This window comes from Anoplopoma fimbria, chromosome 1, assembly GCF_027596085.1.
Source record: "Anoplopoma fimbria isolate UVic2021 breed Golden Eagle Sablefish chromosome 1, Afim_UVic_2022, whole genome shotgun sequence".
In the NCBI taxonomy this organism is placed as follows: domain Eukaryota; kingdom Metazoa; phylum Chordata; class Actinopteri; order Perciformes; family Anoplopomatidae; genus Anoplopoma; species Anoplopoma fimbria.
The window spans coordinates 25,338,917-25,354,478 of NC_072449.1; the positions used below are offsets into that span (position 1 = coordinate 25,338,917).

Sequence of the window (15,562 nt, forward strand, 5' to 3'; positions counted from 1 at the left end):
CGTTCTCGGGATCCACTTGCACACCGTCTCCAAGGACCCCCGCCCCTCGCAGCGGTGTGGGAACAACACGCATGGTCTGTGGACGGGCAGACCTTGGACGGACGGCAGGACTCAGAGACGTGGATGGGCAACATGGGAAACATGAAGATTTCAATGTCAGAACGGAGGCGGTCTGACCCCGACGGAGGCTGTGAAAGGTATTTAAGGAGACCGGTAGACATGCTGCCTTAATCATGACAAGGGTAATAAGCTCGATGTCCGATCATGTTTCCGCATGGTCCTAGTGCCGTTTTTTTCCACGCATGGCCGCGTCACTCAATCATACAAGTTTTATCAGGTGTGACAGATACTGCCGCACTGGAGCGGGCCGGTGGGAAAGGCCGACAAGATGCGTTTTTCTTGCACGGTGTGTGTTGCGCATCTTGAGCGGATTCATTCATTCAGGCTAAAAAAAACACATCCACGTAGCCTTGCATGACGGTGGACATAGGCTGGAGCAGTGTAACGTGTATCTTCGGACATTTCCATTTTTTTATCCCAGTACGTGAATGCGCATCCTGCACAGCAGCTCCACTATCAATTATAACGGATTTCTTTCAGCAATAGGATGTTGGTTTAACAAGACATGCAGTGAAACAGGCAAGGCAACCTGTCCGCCTTAATACCTTTTATTTATTTTTTTTAGAGGTGTTATTGATAAAATAAAAAAAATAAAATAAAAAAGCCGGGTATGGCCTCAGTGCGGTAAATTGTTGCATGAAGCAGAGTCGTTGCATCTCTGCCTACATTTGCATCCAAGCTGTTGCTGCTGTACATTTACGCATTGCTTTGGCAAACATGTGCAGGTGACTCGACAGCTCATTCGTGCAGATGCTCCACTCCAGTGACCTGATGGTGTCAAGTTAAGTTGCAGCGTCACTGCCATAGTCTGCTGCTGAAGGTGGTGTCTCCCAGTCGTGTTTCTGTGTGCTGGCTGTGATGAGCATAACAGGTGATTATTGTACAGAGGTGACTGAGCAAATGCTAGTTTGTTGTGCTGCAACAGATTTCAATCATTTCAATAAATGTTAATACAAACATTTATTGAAATGTTTGTCTTAAGGGTTTTAAAACTGAACAGCAATGTGCTGCAGCATCTTGTGTTTTTAGTGTTGTTAATATACCCGGTTTTTTTTGTGTGTTTAGTGTTTGCTGTCACTGTGTTTTCTGCAATTGGAATATTGCTGCCAAGAGGAATATTGTTTTTCTACAACAACAACAAAAAAATCTCACCACTGGGAGCAAAAGGTGCATTTTATTTATTTTTTCTCAGTCAGCAGCTTGTATTCAGCTTGAGTCTAATATGACCCGACTGCTCCATAAACAGGGGATGGTGAATGCATGGAAAACCAGAGGAATGCTAGTATCTTAACTGCTACACCAAGGAGCAATTAACAGCTACAAAAGTCTTTCAGTGATGGATGTTTAAGTATCAATTTGACCTACAGGGAAATGTAACAGAGCAATTATCTGTTTTTAAAAAGGTAGTTGTGGCATCATCATAATCTATCTTTTGAGGATTAAACAAATCACCTGTGGCCTTAAAGAGATTGCTTTAGAGAGCAGTGGCTTGGATTCATGTAGGTAATGATGGTTCTAACACCCATAGAACCCCTTGAACCACTCCTTCAGCTTATTCCTTCACTGTCTGTCGATGGGCCCAGTGTGATCCAGCAATATAATCCGGCTAAATGTATTGCTTCTGTCCTCTACAAGAACATTTCATAAATTGTAAGCATCCTAGTTTTCTTTTGTTGTCCGAGTAGTATTGACCATTCAAGCTCGCGCAGTCTTGGTTGAATTCAAGGAAACAGTCCTTGTGGAGAGCGATGATGATGATGATATAGCTTTTTTTGTTTTTCAAAAATCGCTTGTAAAATCGCTACTTGTGAAACAATTCGTACGTACACGTCCTCTCTCAGCTCCAACTTCAGTCTTGGATCTAAAGTTGCTAATTGGACTTTACACAATGAGCAGCGCACAGAAAAAGAAGTCTTGGCCTGGATATATGCCGGAACCCCACAAATGTAGCCTATTGCTCCCAGAGCCTTATCCGCCATCAGACCGATAGCCAATGGGTACAGATATTGCATCCAATTAAACAAAACCAAGTGAGAAATGTAAGACAATTGCAGTATTATACTTTTTCAACTATATATACATATAACTGAGGAATGTAACTGCTTCCTGAGCTGGATTTAGTCACTTCCTTTAGTGTTTGATTGCATTTCCTCTCTGTTGTGTTTTTATTTCTATTTAAACTGTAACTGGTGTGCTGTTTCAGCCAGATCTCCTTCGCAAAAAAGATTTGAATTGCGATGGACTCCCTGGTTAGATAAAGGTTAAATTAGATAATATAACTTTTTTATGTAGTTTGATAAAATAGCATGAAAATAAACAGTAGAGTTGTGAAATTACATTGTTGACCTTGATTAAGTGGCTTTGAAATGAATATTGGAAATGAATAGGGAAAGTAATTTGTATGTTAATGTGATTGTTTCCGTGTTAGATAACGCTGGTCACAATGGTTTCCAATGATGAAAAGATTTCAAATCCGAAGACTATATTGCCATGTTCAGACTGAATCAACAGTTGCAGCCTCCTAACTTTTAGTAGAGAACTTTGTAGTACAAATGGCTTAATTCTACTCTTTAGCCGTCAAAAAAAAAATCATTGTTTTCGTGATAACTTTCCAGAACAGCTGGGTTGCGTTTCGGAATTTGATAGTTTTCAAGCTTATGAACTTATTACTCAAATTGGTCTAATTATTTTCCCACCACTGCCTGAAATAACAAGAAACAATAGCAACGCTGGCCTTAGTATTGATTTAACTACTTTTTTTCAGTTTGATTGTCTGCTAATTTGCCTTTCCTCTATTGATCTCTCCAGTCATTGTTTTGTCAAATCATGTATTAAACATTTTACAGTCAGTGTTTTGAACTCAAAAAGATGAGAATAGTGGGAGATTAATCATTTTAAGATTTGGTCCGTTATTTTGGGCACAAGTTGTTTTTGGTGATTGACCTAAAAGTTATCCAAGTCCCAAGTTGTACTTCGGTGTGTGTGTTGGAGCCATGGGCAGAAAACAACCACACTGTGGAGCATCCAGCAGAATGGTTTTAGTGTTTGCTGTTGTGACCTCAGGGTGGTAACCTGAGCTCACCTGTGTGACATACCTGCACAGAGACCTCACCCTCTGTCTTTCTTTGTGTGGTCAAGTTGAAACTAGTTTTGCTCCCCCTCTGGCTTGTGTCCACACTCTTTAACTCTATATCTCAATAGATCTCAAATGCTAGTCGCTACACTTCAGGCAGTGTAGCGACTAGCGCAGCCACACGTGGCAGAATGTCTACACATTCATATGTTAATTTGTTGGCTTTTTATATAATCCATGTCTTTGTTCTTCATGCGCATATTGCCATGTACCACCACAGATGATTTCTTGAAATGCGCATAATTTAACCCTGATAAGTGCTCTTTGTGAATTATTCATTTCCGTCCCACTTGCACATAACTCTTCATGTCTTTTCGAAGTGATGCAAAATAAATAGTGAAGACAGTATTGTGTTGTGATTAATGCCAAGTGACTAATGACCGAGTGTAGTGTAATAACGGAAAATTAGTAATTCTAAAACAAAGTCCCTACTGCCTTCTGTATTATTATTATTATTATTACTAACAAATGTTTTGAATTTTGTAAAAATAAATATTTTATTCTTAATGCCAGTGTTTTTTTTTTACATGAAGTTGGATTTCTTTAACTAATAACTTTGTTTATTAATTGATCCATGTGTTTGAAATAATCAACAAATAAGAAGAGGAGGTGGGTTGTGGGAAAATTAAGTACAAAAGTTAAGACACACCCACAAAGCTGGAAATCTTTCCTACCAGCTAACGTGTGTATGACTTGTAAGTGACTGATCATATGTATTACAGTGAGCATACTGAGATGTGCTAAAGCCTCAGTGCCCAGCAGAAAAATACCTTCTTTATAGTGATAAATACGAGATTCTGAGCATTTCAATTGCCTCTCAACGCAACAACAACCGGCCTAGCGTGTCAACAAGGAACTGAGAAACTTGGATTAGAACACACACAGAGGGAGAGCATAATTAATTCTCTGCTAAGGTAGAAATTTTATATAAATCATATTATAGGATTTTATTAAAAGAGTCATAGTTTAATATGTTAGTATGTCGTAAAAAGTCATAGCATGGTATTTTGGAAATAAAATAAGCTAAAATCATATAAGTCATATATTTATGACAAAACATCCGTTTTGTCATAAATATAATCTCCTATGGGATGAAGCTGACCCTAAGCCAGGTGATGTGGACGCTGGATGGCAGCAGTCAGAACAGTTTAGAGCTATAGCAGTTGTGGTCCCTGATAACCCTGACTGCCTTCTTCCTACATCACTGGGTGTAGAGGTTCTCCATGGAAAGCAGCTTTGTCCTGACGATATTCTGCTCATCAGTTATCGCCAGCCTCTATAGAGCCTTACGGTTGAGCATGGTGCAACTGCCATACAAGGCAGTGTGTCATAGTATAGAATGTTATGGAAAATGTCACAGAAAAGTCGGAGCATTGTATGTTGTAAAAATAAAGTAATTGTATGGTATGCAATAAGAAAAAATCCATGTATATGTATACACAGAGATGTATACAGCTTATGAAAAAGTAAGTACATAAGGGTAAAGAGACAGTTTAAAGGTTAAGGGACAACAGTGATGACCTCAAAAGGTAAAAATCCTAATGTTCTATGGAATAGAGCTGTCCCTGAGCTAGGTGGTGCAATCTGTGATGCTGCACTAACAATTGCTGGACCGCAGAACGGTTTGTAGCTAGGTTGGTTAGAGTTGCTGATAATACTGATGGCCTTCTTCCAACACCACTGGGTGTAGAGGTACAACATGGATGGCAGCACTTTACAGATGTTGCTGATGAGAAGTTTTTATCACCATCTGTAGTACCTTGTCTTTGAGGGCATTGCAACTGACTTATAAAGCTGTGTGTCATAGTATATTATGCCATAAAATGTCACAAAACAGTAGTATAGTATTAGTAGTATCATAGTATAGTTTGTCAAAACAAATGTAAAAAAGATGGTATAATGTATCAAAAAAAAGTCACATAGAAATCATAGTATTGTATTTTGGGAAAAAAGCCACAAAAAGTCATAGTATGGTATGTCAAACGTCATAAAATAATATGTCGAAAAAAGGCACGAAAGAGTTATAGTATAGAATGTCAAAAAATTATAAAAAAGGAATAGTATGTGGGTGCAATGTGAGCTGGGCGGCAGGCTGGGGCGGGAACCTGGGCGTGCTGACCCCCGGCATCACAGACTAGCTCTAGGGACGTGGAATGTCACCTCTCTGGCGGGGAAGGAACCGGAGCTGGTGCGGGAGGTGGAGCGCTACCAACTAGATATAGTTGGGCTCACCTCCACGCATAGCACCGGTTCTGGAACCAAACTCCTGGAGAGGGGCTGGACTTTTGCCTTTTCCGGAGTTGCCCAGGGTGAGAGGTGCCGGGCGGGTGTGGGGATACTCACAAGCCCCCGGCTGAGCGCCGCTGTTCTGGAGTTCTCCCCGGAGAACGAGAGGGTCGCCTCTCTGCGACTGGGAATCGCAGGGGGAAAGTCTCTGACTGTCATTTGTGCCTATGCACCAAACGGCAGTTCGGAGTACGTGGCCTTCTTGGAGTCCTTGGGTGGTGTTCTGGAAAGGGCGCCGACTGAGGACTCCATAGTTCTTCTGGGAGACTTCAACGCTCACGTGGGTAACGATGGAGAAACCTGGAGGGGTGTGATTGGGAGGAACGGCCTGCCCGATCTGAACCCGAGTGGTGCTTTGTTGTTGGACTTCTGTGCTAGTCATGGACTGTCCATAACAAACACCATGTTTGAGCATAGGGAGGTTCATAAGTGTACTTGGTACCAGAACACCCTAGGCCAAAGGTCTATGATCGACTTTGTAGTTGTGTCATCAGACCTGCGGCCGTATGTCTTGGACACTCGGGTGAAGAGAGGAGCAGAGCTGTCAACTGATCACCACCTGGTGGTGAGTTGGATCAGGTGGCGGGGGAGGCTGCCGGACAGACCCGGTAAACCCAAACGTGTAGTGAGGGTGAACTGGGAACGTCTGGCTGAGGATCCTGTCTGCAAGGTCTTCAACTCCCACCTCCGGAATAATTTCTCGTACATCCCGGGGGAGGCTGGGGACATGGAATCCGAGTGGGCCATGTTCAAATCCTCCATTGTGGAAGCTGCTGCTAGGAGTTGTGGTCGGAAGGCGATGGGTGCCTGTCGTGGCGGCAATCCGTAAACCCGCTGGTGGACACCAGCGGTGAAGGAGGCCTTTCGGGCTTGGTTGGCCCAGGGGTCTCCTGAATCAGCAGGCAGGTACCGGTTGGCCAGAAGGGCTGCAGCTGCGGCGGTTGCTGAGGCAAAACCCGGGTGTGGGAGGAGTTCGGCGAGGCCATGGAGAAGGACTTTCGAATGGCCTCAAGGAAGTTCTGGCAAACCGTGAGACGACTCAGAAAGGGGAAACGGGGCTTTTCTCAGGCTGTGCTCAGCAGGGGGGGAGAACTGCAGACCCGGACTGGGGATATTGTCGAGCGGTGGAAAGAACACTTTGAGGAACTCCTGAACCCGACCAACACGTCCTCTGTGGAAGAGGCAGAGTCTGAAGACTCAGGGGAAGACTCGTCCATATGCCTGGCAGAGGTCGTTGAGGTAGTTAAAAAGCTCTTCAGCGGCAAAGCGCCAGGAGTGGATGAGATTCGACCGGAGATGCTAAAGGCTCTGGACATTGTTGGGCTGTCTTGGTTGACGCCTCTTCACTGTCGCGTGGAAGTCGGGTACAGTGCCTGTGGAGTGGCAGACCGGGGTGGTGGTTCCCATTTTCAAAAGGGGGACCGGAGAGTGTGCTCCAATTATAGGTTCACAGCCGAGTGTGAAGCGGTCGGGATGAGAGTCAGTACCTCCAAGTCTGAGGCCATGGTTCTCTTCCGGAAAACGGTGGATTGCACCCTCTGGGTTGGGAGTGAGTCACTGCCCCAAGCGAGGGAGTTCAAGTATCTCGGGATCTTATTCACGAGTGAGGGTAAAATGGAGCGGGAGATGGACAGGCGGTTCGGTGCAGCGTCAGCAGTGATGCGGGCGTTGTACCGGACCGTTTTGGTGAAGAAGGAGCTGAGCCGTAAGGCAAAGCTCTCGATTTACCAGTCCATCTACGTTCCAACCCTCACCTATGGTCATGAGCTTTGGGTAGTGACCGAAAGAATGAGATCGCGAATACAAGCGGCCGAAATGAGCTTCCTTCGTAGGGTGGCTGGGCTCAGCCTTAGAGATAGGGTGATGAGCTCGGAGTAGAGCCGCTGCTCCTTCGCATCGAAAGGGGCCAGCTGAGGTGGCTCAGGCATCTGATAAGGATGCCTCCTGGACGCCTCCCTTTAGAGGTTTTCCAGGCACGTCCAACTGGTAAGAGGCCCCGGGGTAGACCCAGAACACGCTGGAGAGATTATATATCTCGTCTGGCCTGGGAATGCCTCGGGGTTCCCCAGGAGGAGCTGGAAAGTGTTGCTGGGGAGAAGGACGTCTGGAGGACCCTCCTTAGCTTGCTGCCCCCGCGACCCGGCCCCGGATAAGCGGAAGGAAATGGATGGATGGATGGATAGTATGTGGGGAAAAAAAGGATTAATAGGCATTGTATGTTAAGTCAAATTAAAGTCATAGTATTTTGAAAAAAGTCATAGCTATTATGTCGAAATAAGTCATAAAAAGTAATTGTCTAGTATGTAGAAAAAAGGCATAGTATGGTTAGTTGAAAAAATCAGAGTATAGTACTTGGGGGGGAAAAAGTTAAAGTATAGTGTGTCGAAAAGAGTCATTAAAAACAGTAGAATATGTCCAAAAAAATAAAGAAAAAAAAATGCATATGAATAATAAAAATCACATTTATAAAATTAAATATAAAATGTTATAGTATAGTAGGTCGTATAGATGTTATAGTATAGTAGGTCGTATATATAGTAAGTCAAAATAAAGTCCTAGTTGGTATTATGAAAAAAGTCATAGCATGTCAAAAAATGTCAGAAAAGGTCAAAGTATAGTATGTCGAAAAAAGTCATAGCATTTAATGTTGAAAAATAAGTCAGAAAAAAGACATGGTTTGGTTTGTCAAAAAGTCATAGTAAAATAGTATGTTGAAAAAAAGTAATCATATAGTATGTCCAAAAAAGAAAGTTTAGTATGTTGAAAAAAAATGATGACAGAAAGTCATAGTATATTAAAAAAGTCAAAGCAACCATAGGTTAGTATGTCTATTGACTATTGTAAAGTCACAAATATTCATAGGAAAGTATGCAAAAAAAACAAAACACAAAAGTCATAGTATAGTATGTCAAAATTAAGTCATAGTATAGTATGTTGAAAAAAAATCATACAATTTGTCATAGTACAGTATGTTGAAAAAAGCCGTCGTAAAGTCACAAAAAAGTCATAGTATAGTATGTGTTAAATAAGTTATAGTATAGTATGTCGAAAAAAGTCAGAAGAATGACAAAGTATAGTATGCCAAAAAAAATTATAAAATTAGTCAAAGTATATTATGTTAAAAAGGGTTTTGTATGGTATTTTGAAAAGTCCCAGTATAGTATGTCATAAAAAAGTTATTGTATAGTAAGTCAAAAAAGTCATAAAAAGGACATAGTATAGTATGCCGGAAAAAAACATGAAATCAGTCATAGTATAGTATATTGAAAGAGGTGTAGTATTGTATGTAGAAACAAGTCATAAAAAACGTCCCAATAAGCATAGTGTAATACGTCATGCAAATTGTCCCAAAAAGTCATAGTGCGTCACCAAGAAAATGGTATGTCATTAACAAGTCATAGTATAGTATGTCAACCAAAATGTCATAAAAAGTCATAGTATACTATGTCATAAAAATGTTAGGATAGTATGTCATGAAACAGGTCATGAAAAGTCAAAGACTAGTATGTCATAAAAACAATAATATGGTATCTTAAATCATAAAAAGGTCTTAGTATAATATGCCATAAAAAATGTCCCCAAAAGGTCTTAGTATAGTATGTCACAAAAAGATGTAGTATAGTTGATCAAAATAAATTGCATAAACAAATATATATTATAGTATGTATTGAAAAGATGGAACGAAATGTCATACATAGTTAAGTATAGTCACTGCATACTATACAATATAATGTTCAGTTTCCCCAATTTGTTTTATATCATTTAAAATTGGCTTTTGCACAAAACTGACCTAGTATCATAGTTAAGTTATAAAAAGGCATAGTACAGTATGTAGTTACAAAAAAGTCATGGTATAGTATGTTATAAAAAAAATCATTAAAGAGTCATAGCAGGCCTAGATATGTCATATGTCATAAAAATGTCATGTGTGAGTCTTCCTAAATATTTCTTATAGTCTGACGCTGAATAGAAGCCCTGTACAGTGAAAGGAAATCCCAAACATACTCCCAGCTTTTTTATTTAACGTAAACTTCAAACTATTTTAGTGCAGTAACAATTGGTTGATGATCTGATTAGTTCATCAAAAGTGTTGATATTGCTGTTTCAATCCTCTCAAATATGAGGATTCTGTTTTATGTTATTTACAATTGAATCATTTTTGGGTTTTGGACTGTTGGTCAGAAAAGGCAAACAATTTGAAGATATCACCTTAGGCTGTTGGAAATTATAATGTGCATCTTTTTTGGATGAAACAATAATCCTATAATTGAAAGAAAAAGTCCCTTTATTGAAAAATGAAAAAAAAATGAAAAACATTAATTGCAGCCCTAAAAAGTGCAGGTTTTTTTTACAGGACAGATCATTATTTTCTTCAACTTGAGTCACACTCTGTTAAACACTTTTTCTGGACAGAACAACTGATTCCTAATTTTAGAGTGAGATTGACTTAATGTTGAAACAAGTGATTTTATGCAATTACTTACTTTTTTTCACAACATGTTCAGATAATTATATTAAGAGTTTGTTGAGGAGTTTTTTTTCTAAACCAAGCAAGTTGATGGATGAAGGACAACCATGCTTTCCCTTCCTGTTCTGTTTACATCCGTGTTGTATTGAGTTTCAGACAAAAGCTCCATCTTCCCTTGTTCCTCCTGACAGGACATCTGTCTCCATTAGAGACTACTATTGATGTGTTTCTGTATCAGCCTGTCTTCCACCATCTTTTAACAGCTGAAAGGAGGAATCCCATTGCTGTCTACAATCAGCCACATTGTACACACCTGAGAGACTAGTATCGCTTTCTTCTGATGCATGTGCTGCTAAGCAGGTGATTGACTGAATTTTTTTACCTTACCTTGGTATTTCACATGCATTAAAATATGCACATTTTCCCATTTATTATGGATGCAGAAGACTGGAATAAATGCCACACATTGTAGCATCTGACAAAGTGAGGTCACATATAATGAATTCATGATTTGCTGCCAGTCAGCATGATCTGGAAAAGGCTAGCCAAGGTTTGATTCCAGACGCTTTCCACAAAAACAACCTCTTTAGCAGTACTGCAGGTTAGAGTGACTATGCACTTCGTATAATGTGAGAAAAGGTTGGGTTCTATTCCAATAACCTTAAAAAGGCAAGGACCAAACTCAAAGTTCTTTCACATTTTAAGTTAAAGCTTGTAGCAGATAACCGCTGCAGAAACATTTGTATGATTCTCAGCTTGACTTGAAGACATGGGCATTCTCATGAATAATTACAAACTTAAACGAATATTCTCATCAAAGTCAAAAGAATAGGCCCTATGAAGTGGCTTGCACCTTTTTTAAAAACAAGCAAACAAATGCTCCCCACAAATTAAGTCGACTTGCCTGCACCGTTGAGTATTGACTCCAGCTTCAAAGCTTCCTTTGAGGTTGTGGTAGCCTCAGAAATGTGGATATTGGAAATATTACAGAGGGCTTCTAGTCCAAAGTGAAAGGCCACTGTTTGTATATGCCGTACAGTGGATGATGTTCAGCAGCAACAAGTTAATTCGTCTCCACAATAGTCATGGGGTTTGGAAAGACCTAACAGATGAGCATTAAAAGGCCTCATCAAAGCTCAGCTCCTCTCCCCATTTCTGAGCTGTTAGCAGAAATGTATGACCGGCTGTCAGAAATGCACATAGTGATGATCATCAGCTTCACATGCACTAAACTGCTGAGGCTATGAGTCACTTTTATGAGGTCGGAATTAGGCTAACTATACCACGGCATCAATCATAAACACAAGAACTTCTCAGTGCCCGTTTGTTTCCTTGAGGTAGACTGTGACTTGGGATATGTTTGAAGTGGCATACTGCGATAATTCGCTATCCTGGGTGTACATCTGAACCTCTCCCAGTAAGCATTTATCTGGTGATCTATACAGTCAAGGGGCTGCACGGGGGTGTAGTGGCTAGCACTGTCGCCTCACAGCAAGAGGGGCCCGGGTTCAATTCCCGGGCTGGACGGCCTTCTGTGTGGAGTTTGCATGTTCTCCCTGTGTCAGCGTGGGTTCTCCGGCTTCCTCCCACAGTCCAAAGACATGCACCTTAGGTTAATTGAAGACTCTAATGCCTGTGGATGTGAGTGTGAATGGTTGTTTGTCTCTGTGTCAGCCCTGTTATAGTCTGGCGACCTGTCCAGGGTGAACCCTGCCTTCGCCCAATGACAGCTGGGATCGGTTCCAGCCCCCCCGCGACCAGGATAACAGGATAAGCGGTTACGGAAAATGAATGAATGAATGAATGAATGAATGAATATATACGGTCAAGAGAAAAAAATGTTATATGTCTAGGTTGCATAAAGAATAACTTTTTATTTAAATGACTTTTAGTGTAAGGTAGGTCCGAACTATATGTTAACCTAAGTTTATCAAATAGTCAACTGACAGAAAATGAATTGGTGTGTTCTCTTTTTTTTTGATAATATATATTGAATATTTTAGGGTTTTGACATGGTTGAATAAAACAAGTACATTTATAGATGATGCCATAGGCTCTCAGAAATTGTGATGAGCATTTTGCACATGTTTCTTAAGGCCCAGTGCTTACTGGACCATAGACACTGTCATGCAGTTCACAAATTCTTGACAGCCTATGGTCATTGTGCTTTATGTAGCTATAGCTCAGTATGTATTGTGGTTTAAGCCTACCCAGCAGCTTGTTAAGTGTTGGCCACTGCAATTGTAACATGTTCCAAGCATCTTTTAATAACTAGTCTTGGAGAGCTACCTATGATAGATTCAGCTAGACCAGTCAATTGCTGCTTTCCCTCTGCATTCTAAATTATTTCCCTCTCTGTACCGGTGTCTTTGATGTCGGCTCTTGAGAGGCAACTCACTGCTGGAGACCACTGGATCCTCTGCTAATGATCTCTACCCGGGCTGGGGTTACTGCTTTCATGTCTTGCGTAACAGTTGCATTTTTCTCTTTTAGATATCAGTTGTACATGGTGTTCTCTTTCAGTACAATGGGTCATCTGTTTCCTCAGAGGGACACCAGAGGGACGCATGTTGTTGTGATTGGGGAGAACTTCAAAAAAATAAACACTTGAACCCTTGTGTCGATGGATGGATCAGTGGTGTTGTAGGTTTAAAAAAAACTGCATAGTGCTGAAACAAATGCTATATACAGCCGACCACTTGCTTAATGGTAAAATCAGCTTCAATGCCATGTATGCACACTTTGTATTTATAGAACAGTAGCCTTGTGTACAGTCAGGAAATAAAGTTTGAATAAGCAGAAAGATGCTGTTGAATCTACATCTTGATGCATAATTTTTGTATGTTGATTGGGAGTTTCATCATGTGAGACAGGGAAGCGTTTTTGCTGTTGCCGATAGACTAGTTTTTCCATAGCATTTACATATTATGGTGGAATTTATTTAAAGTCATTATTTTTACATACTCAACCTGGCCAAGGAAAGTGCCTAATAATTTTACTCTGCCTTGACCTCCTATATTGAAATTAGCATTGTGTATGTTTTGTTTAGATTACTAGTGTTGTTGACTGTATCCCTCAGTATGTCCTTTTAAATGAATACATTATGCAATGTATTTTAACATCACATAATGTTACAAAGTGTTAAAGTATGTCTTTTGGTCCATTCCAATTGCTATAATAAACCAGAGTGTAGTCAATTATTAACTGACCTTTTATTAAAGCTATTCTGAGGAGCCGCGCTTGATTAATCCTGTTAGGTGCAAGATATTAAGGGTCCAGGGCTTTGAGAAAGTGTTAAACCCTTTGGATTTAAGATAGTAAAGGGCTCACATCTGAAAGAAGAAGAAGAATGTATGCGACTGATCTAAAATGGCAGGTTCAAATTGTAATTCCAGCAAGAGCCAAAAAAATATTAGAAACATAAAAATGTCAAATGTCATTTGTTTGTCAGTATTTAGGTATTTTTTTGGTATTTTTTAGTGATCGGAGCACATGCAAAAATAAAGGGGGAATAAGTGAACCTAAACTTGAATCGCATCGGAACAACTATGGATTTACTGTAGAATAATTAACAGGCCTCCTGACTAACTTGAGCCAGCTTGAGCAAATCAAGTCTTGCAAACATGAAAAAGTCAATCAGATTTAGTATTTTTCTTGAAGTGTCACTATTAATCTAAGTAAAATGCAAACAATATTATTACTTAGCACAGAAATAATTACGGTAAACCAGATTATTGGAATGTTGGAAGAGTCATATTTAGTGAACTTGCATATCCTGGGAAATGGATTGCTATAATTCCTCCACCTTCAACTGTTTTTTTTCTTTCGTTCACCATGGCTGAAGGTGATTGCAGTTGGTTGTGACACCTGGACAGCATCAGCAGTCTTAAATGTTACTGTGGATCTGTAAACATAATCTCACCTGCCAAATTGCTCCGGCAGTATTGAATGGCCTTTCAATGTATTAGATGTCCAATTCAATACGCTCCTAAATTGAGGCTGGGTAGCACTAGGTTTATTGGCCTTGTGTCTGTGATGAGAAAGCAGCAGAGTGTTTTGTTTGCCGAACTCCATGCAAGCAATCTACATTTCTGAAATGCCTGTGGTGAGAGCAGACGTGGATTCAGCATTAGCCCACATTTCACTAATAGACGCATTTATTGCTCTGCTGCCGAATCTAGTATCTTTTTGGCGGGGGCACAAACCAATAAGATGATCTCATCTCATGTAACATAAACTTTTATTTATTTAACTGTACCTATCATACATCAGAGGTCACTTTAGGTATAAGTATTTGGTTGTAAGTTACTACTATCAAAACTCACCATCCAGGAACTCCATTAATATATTTTTAAGTAGATTGTGAGTATAAATAATCATCTCAAAACATCATGTCTTTAGATATGTTTCAAATATTATGTTGTCATTGGATCTTGTCCTAACAAATTGTTCACTAATTGAAATGGAGAAGTTGGCCCTGTGTGTTTTGTTTGTTGAATTTGAAGCGAATTTGGCACAGAACCTCAAAGAAACTTATTTTGCATTAAATCAAGCTCAGTGTGTTGATATGACTAATAAAGGATTATCTTATCTTATCTTATCTTATGCAGACCAGACATTCCTGTCTTTACTAAGAAACTCCAGTATTTAAGTTTAATATCAGGGTCACAACCTTGGCAGGACATGAAAATGCACTGAGAGGTAGTCAGCCTGACCACAGTGCTGAGTGCTTTTTGTTTTGGTCATAGTCATCGCAAAGTCTAGACACGGCAATTCAATCGTCCAATCTCTGGATTCCTTTCAGGCTGACCAAGCTCAGTGCTCTCTCTGTCTCTCCTATGCATGGTTGTCATGGTGTCTACACCCTTGACTAGCTGGAAGCATGTTTTACTTTCAGTGTGCATGCAAAGCTGCTTCTAGAGCACATGATGCAGGCTGCAGCTGAACAGACGTCGCTGTGCCCTCAATCCACCATCCTCCCCTTCCTCTCTCCCCTGTTCCCTCTGCCGGTTCCATCATCTCAAAATGATTCCGGCACCTCTGTCACTGCTGACGTGGTAGCCACACGACATCAGTGGTGCTATGACAACAGCAAGTCCAGCCTTCCTCTCATTCACAGGTCCATTTGGGGCTGTCACTGAATGCTCCAAATTATGCACCGCAACACATTTAGTCTGCAACCTTTCAGCCCTTGTTGCCTCTGAGGCATAAAAAAACATGTTTCATTTCCCAGAATCCGGTCATTACAAATCGTGCTCTTTTAAACCACAAAGAAAAGGGATGAAAGAAAGATTATTTTCTGTCTAAGCCAAAAATGTGGCCATGTTTACATTTAAATTGCTTCTGATCCAGACTAAGAAAAGCAGGCCTTAATCTGATAGTTGTTGATCTAATCAGCTTGTTGTGTACAATTTTTAAAAGGGTGCAAAATTTAGTGTGATTTATAAAGCTTACTCATAGAAGAGTGAGGGGCAATTACAGATGAGACAAGGGAGGGAAACACACATTCCTGCTAGCAGTAGGTTTGTAGTCTAGGGGGGTGGAATTGTAGAATG

General features: G+C 40.5%; 1 protein-coding gene across 5 annotated transcripts in view; it reads left to right on the forward strand.

Moving 5' to 3' along the window:
- Window positions 1-9: 9 nt before the first annotated feature.
- tiam1b (TIAM Rac1 associated GEF 1b) overlaps window positions 10-15,562 on the forward strand; it is a 47,984-nt gene continuing 32,431 nt past the window's right edge. For 4 of the 5 annotated variants that reach the window (XM_054598445.1, XM_054598472.1, XM_054598462.1 and 1 more), the window contains exon 1: window positions 10-197. The gene's annotated coding sequence lies outside the window, so the exon portion shown is untranslated. Of the gene's footprint in view, window positions 198-854; window positions 992-15,562 lie in introns of those variants that run through there. The other variant, XM_054598454.1, reaches the window with a different exon arrangement.